Source organism: Elephas maximus, chromosome 1 (assembly GCF_024166365.1).
Source record: "Elephas maximus indicus isolate mEleMax1 chromosome 1, mEleMax1 primary haplotype, whole genome shotgun sequence".
NCBI classification, from domain to species: Eukaryota; Metazoa; Chordata; class Mammalia; order Proboscidea; family Elephantidae; genus Elephas; species Elephas maximus.
Window position 1 is genome coordinate 92,959,411 of NC_064819.1, and position 6,253 is coordinate 92,965,663.

Below are 6,253 nucleotides of genomic sequence, written 5' to 3' on the forward strand. Positions count from 1 at the left end.
AGTCTTTTCATAAGAGTGGCTGAATTACAATGCCATCTCAATTCCCAACCTCCAGTGGTGTCTGAAGTTAAAGTGAGAGTATCGATTGGAAAGAAATAGGATCGTGAAATGTGGGATGGGGACATATGGGCAGATAATCAGGAAGCTGGGGATGTTGAGCCCCTAAATTTTGTTGAATCACACCTGCAAACAGAATCAGCCCTCTAACTCCCATCTGAAGAGAATACTCCATCTTTGTCTACTAAGCCACCCTCCAGAGTAAAACCATAAACCCCTTCACCTCACTCTGATGAGATTGACCCAGCAGTGTCTGAAGAGCCTTTGTCTGAGTCATTGCCTGGGGAATCGCCTCAGGCAAATGCCTTACGAGACAGTGCTAAATGTTCTCCAAACACTCCCACCACCCATTTTGGCTTCTAGACTGAAGTTGCAGCAATCCCCAAAAAGTGAAGTACAAAGTGTGACCCAGGAGGAGGTATGCCACACACCAAAAGAACTGCTTGAGTTTTCTAATATGTACGAACAGAAATATGTGTGGGAATAGCTACTAAAGTGTGGAATAAAGGTGTGAAGAACATAAAGATGGATCAGTCTGAGTTTTATTGACATGGGCTCACTAAGCACAGATTCTTCATTCAGCATTTCAGCTTGAGAGATTAGAAAAGAATCCAATAATTTATATGACTGGCTAGCTGAAGCATGGATTATGTGGTGGCCTACACTAAATCAAGTTAAATTACCAGACTTACGTTGGTATACTGTAGAAGAAGGTATCCACTATCTTAGGGAAATTGGCATGTTAAAGTGGGTTTACCAGGTTAAACCTACAGATCCATACATGAAATGCCCAGAAGACACACCTTTTACCACAATGGTGAGGAAAAATTTTGTGAAGAGAGGCGCAGCATCCTTGAAGACTTCTGTGATTGCTATTTTATGTAAGTCAGATTTGACAGTGGGAACTGCCCTAAACTGAATTAAGACACGTACTTACAGTGGGGCTGATTGGACCTCATGGTGGTAGGGGCCAAGTGGAGGCACTTAATCGACAAAGACAAGATAGATGAGGTTACCATAACGGACAGCGGAGTCAAAGCAGTAATCAGAATAGCCTGACTCATGTGAACTTACAGCATTGGTTACTTTGTCATGGTGTCCCTAGGAGTGAAATAGATAGGAAATCTACTAAACATTTACTTGATCTGTAAAAGTGGAAGAATTCTAGGTCAAGTGAACAACAGTCTTACTAGAATCACCAGAAAAGAGTCACAGCCCCTCAATCAATTCCCAGACTTGAATGAGATTAAAAATCCACAACCGCTTGAATGAAGTGGAGGCTGAGTTCTCCCGAAGAAGGACCCCACTACACTGCCAAAAATTTATCCTGTTAATCTTTTTCCCAGCCTTCCCCCAAAGAAATCTGCATCCTTTTACAAGAGTGACTGTTCACGGTGGGAAAGGAAATAATCAGACTTTTCGGGGATTACTGGATACTGGCTCTGAATTTACACTAATTCCAGGAGACACAAAATGTCACTGTGGCCCACCAATCAGAGTGAGGTGTGTATGGAGGTCAGGTTATTAATGGAGTCTTAGCTCATGCCTGTCTCACAGTCCAGTGGGTCTTCAAACCCATCATGTAGTAATTCCCCCAGTTCCAGAATGCGTAATTGGAATAGATATGCTCCGCAAATGGCGTAACTCTCACACTGGATACCTGACAAGTGGATAAGGCTGTTTTGTAGAAAAGCCAAGATGAAGCCATTAGAACTGCCCCTAACTAGGGAAACAGTAAATCAAAAGTAATACCACATCCTGGAGCGTTTGCAGAGATTACTGCCACCATCGAGGACTTGAAGAATGCAGAGGTGGTGATTCCCACCACATCCCCATTCAACTCTTCTGTTTGTCCTGTGCAAAAAACAGCTGGATCTTGGAGAATGGCAGTGGATTACTGAAAACTTAACCCGATGGTGACTCCAATTGCAGCTGCTGTTCCAGGTGTAATTTCATTACTTGAGTAAATTAATACATGTTCTGGTACCTGGTATGCAACTGTTGATCTGACTAATGCCTTTTTCTCCATACCTGTTTGGAATGACCATCAGTAGTTTACTTTCAGTTGCAAAGCCAGAAATACACCTTCACTTGCCTTACCTCAGGGCTATATCAACTCTGCAGCCCTGTGTCATAATTTAGTCCACAAGGGCCTTGATTGCCTTTCCTAACCACAAAATATCACAGTGGTCCATTACATTGATGACATTATACTGCTTGTATGTACTAAGAAAAAAAGTGTCAGTGACTCTGGACTTATCTGTAAAACATTTATGCAAATGTTTGCAAAACTAAAATTCAGGCCTCTCTACCTTAGTGAAATTTCTAGGGATCCAGTGCTCTGGGGCATGTCGAGATATTCCTTCTAAAGTGAAGGATGAGTTGTCGGATCTGGCCCCTCCCACGACTAAAAAGGAGGTACAATGCCTAGTAGGCCTCTTTGGACTTTGGAAACAACATATCCTTCATTTGGTTGTGATACTCTGGCCTATTTATCAAGTGACTTGAAAACTGCTAATTTTCAGTAGGGCCCACAATAAGAGAAGGCTCTACAACCAGTTCAGGCTGCCATTCAGGCGCAAGCGGCTCTGCCACTTGGGCCATGTATTTCAGCTGATCGAATGGTACTTGAAGTGTCAGTGGAAGATAGAGTTGCTGTTTGGAGTTTTTGGCTAGCCCCCATGGGTGAATCACAGCACAGACCCTTAGGATTTTGGAGCAAAGCCCTGCCATCCTATGCAGATAACTACTCTCCTTTTGAGGTGCAGTTTTGGCTTGTTACTGGGCCTTAGCAGAAACCAAACGCTTAATTGTGGGCCACGAAGTCACCATGCAGCCTGAGCCACCCATCATGAACTGGGTGTTGTCTGACCCAGAGAGTCATAAAGTTGGATGTGCACAGCAGCACTCCATCATTGAATGGAAGTGGTACATAGGAAATCGGTCCCAAGCAGAACCTGAAGGCACAAATAAGTTTCATGAGGTAGTGGCCCAAATGCCCACGGTCTCCGCTTCTGTCACGTTACCTTCTATCTGCCAGTCTGCACCTATGGCCTCATGGACAGTTCCTTATGATCAGTTGAGTGAGGAAGAGAAAACTCGTGCCTTGTTTACAGATGGCTCTGAACAATATGTAGGCACCACTTGAAAGTGGACAGCAGCAGCTACAGTCCCTTTCTGTGACCTCCTCAAAGGGCAGTGCTGAAGGGAAGTCCTCCCAATGGGAAGAACTTCAAGCAGAGCATCTGGTTGTTTACTTTGCTTGGAAAGAGAAATGGTCAGATGTGTAATTGTATACTGAGTCATGGGCTATGGCCAATGGTTTGCCTGGATGGTCAGGGACTTGGAAGGAACATCATAGGAAAAATGGAGACACGGCGATAGGGGGAAGAGGTATGTGAATAGACCTCTCTGAATGGGACAAAAAAGTGAAGATATTTGTCCCCATGTGAATGCTTACCAAAGTTTGACCTCAGCAGAGGAGGATTTTAACAAGTGGATAGGATGACATGTTCTGTGGAAACCAGTCATCCTCTTTCCCCAGCCACTCCGGTTATTACCCAATGGATTCATTAAAAAAGTGACCATGTGGCAGGGTTGGAGGTTATGCATGGGCTGAGCAACACGGACTTCCACTCATCAAGGCCAAATGGCTACAGGCACTGCTGATTGCCCAGTGTGCCAGCGGCAGAGACCAACACTGAGTCCCCAATATAGCACCATTCCTCAAGGTGATCAGACCACAGTCTGGTTGCAAGTTGATTAATTTGGAGTGCTTCCATCATGGAAAGGGTAGTGCTTTGTTCTTACTAGAATAGAGACACCTACTCTGGATATGGCTTTGTCTTCCTTGCACACAATTCTTCTGCCAAAACTACCATCTGTGGACTGACACAATGCCTTATCCACCATCATGGTATCCCACATGGCATTGCTGAGATCAAAGGACTCACTTCACAGCAAGTGGAGTGCTGCAGTGGGCCCGTGCTCATGGAATTCACTGGTCTTACCAAGTTCCCCATCCTGAAGCGGCTAGCTTGATAGAACCATGAAATGACCTTCTAAAGACAAATTACAGTGCTAGCTAGGTGGCAATACCTTGTGAGAGATTGCAGAAATGTTCTTCAGGAAGCAGTATATGCTTTAAACCAGTGTCCCATATATAGTGCTGTTTTTCCCATAGCCAGGATTCATGGTTCCAGAAATCAAGAGGTGGAAATGGGAGTGGCATCACTCACTATTATCTCTATCGTCCCGCTTGCAAAATTATTGCTCTCTGTCCCTGCAACACTATGCTCTGCAAGAGTGGAGGTTTTAGTTCCAAAGGGAATAATGCTCCCACCTGGAAACACATGACTGATTTCATTGAACAAGAAGTTAATGACACCTGGCCACTTAGTGTTCCTTATGCCTCTGAATCAACCGGCAAAGAAGGGCATTACCATATCGGCTAGTGTCTTAGACTGGATTCTGTAGAAAAGCAAAACCAATGAAGTGTATAAATATAGAGAGAGAGAGAAATTTATATCAAGGATATGACTTACACGTTTGTAGAGGCCGGACCACCCCAAGTCTGTAGGTCAGGAGAGAGGCATCTCCTGATTCATGGATCCACAGGGGCTGGCAAACCCAAGATTGGTAGGTTAGACAGCAGGGCACTTGCTCACAGGCTGCAAAGATTGACAAATCCTGAGATTGGTAGGCAAGACAGCTTGCTAAAGTCCCAAGAAATGGAGTACAGAGGAACAGGAGCCAGCTGCAGGACCCAGAGCTAGCAAAAGTCTGTGGGCCTTGCCAGAGAGTCCACTTATATTCAATGCAAGCCACACCCAAGGAAACTCCTTTTCAACTGATTGGCTACTCACAGTACATCACGTCATGGAGGTGATCACATTATATCAAATCTCATCACGAAAGTACAACTGCCAAACTACATTATAACTGCCAAACCACTGAGAATCAGAGTCCAGCCAAGTTGACCACAATCTTAACCATCACAGTTCACCCCTTATTTCTTGGCTCCTGTACACATCACCTTAAACCATACGTAGTCTCTGAATAAAGGCAATTATAAAGTCATACTGGCACCTAATATGATACAACAAACACACAAACAAATGAAAACACACTAGCCTTGTTTACATCCTACATTTTATAAGTGAAGAAAACAAATTTGTTGCACACATATAAGGAAGAAATAACAATTACAGTCCTCATTTCTGCAACTGGTCACGTGGTGGTAACTGGTATTCAGAACTCCCTTCTTCCGCCACCCATTCCATATTCCCTTAGCCCTCGGCAAGCTCCTCAGCAGGTCTTAGTTCTTTGTCTGGTGGGGTGACCCAAACCTTCATTCCAGAAGGGTCTGGGCCAATAGTAGTCATGTTGGAATTGGATTGCTGTAGTTTTCACTTGACTTTAATCACAGGGTATGGTAATATAAGAAATGCTCTAAGGAATCCCCTGCATTACAGACATACTCTTCTTTACCTGTATTATGTAATATCAATCTGATTTCCTCTTGGTAATCAGGATCAATCACACCAGCCATTGCAGTAAGTCTTTTCTTTGCCTGTTGATCCAGAAGCATAAGGAGCCCAAAGAGTCCAGGTGGCATTCTTAACTTCCAATTCAGTGAAATCACAGATGTGTCCCCAGAAAAAGCATACCTTTTTCTACAGCATACCAAGGTAGGTCTGGTACTATGGTTTGATTTGGTGTAGGCCACCATGTAATCCATGCTTCAGCTACCCAACAAAATAAACTATTTGATCCTTTCCTAACCTCTTGAGCTGAAGCATTGAAAGAATCTGTGCTCAGTGAGGCCATATCAATAAATTCAGACTGATCTATCTTTATGTTCCTTGCACCGTTGTCCCATAGCCATTCCAGCACATATTCCCCAGCCATTCCAGCACATATTCCCCAGGTTTCTGTTTCTACGTATTAGAAAAGTCAAGCAGTTCTTTTGGAGTGTAGCATACCTCCTCCTGGGTCACACTTTGTACTTCACCTTTTGGAGCTTGCTGGGACTTAAGTCTAGTTATACATCTAGAGGCCGAAATTGGTGGTGGGGATGTGTTCTGAGAACTTGCAGCATTGTCTTGTAAAGCATCTGCCTCATGTGATGCCATGGGCAGTGATTCAGACAAAGGCTCTTTAGACATAGTTGTGTTAATTTCATTAGATGAGGGTA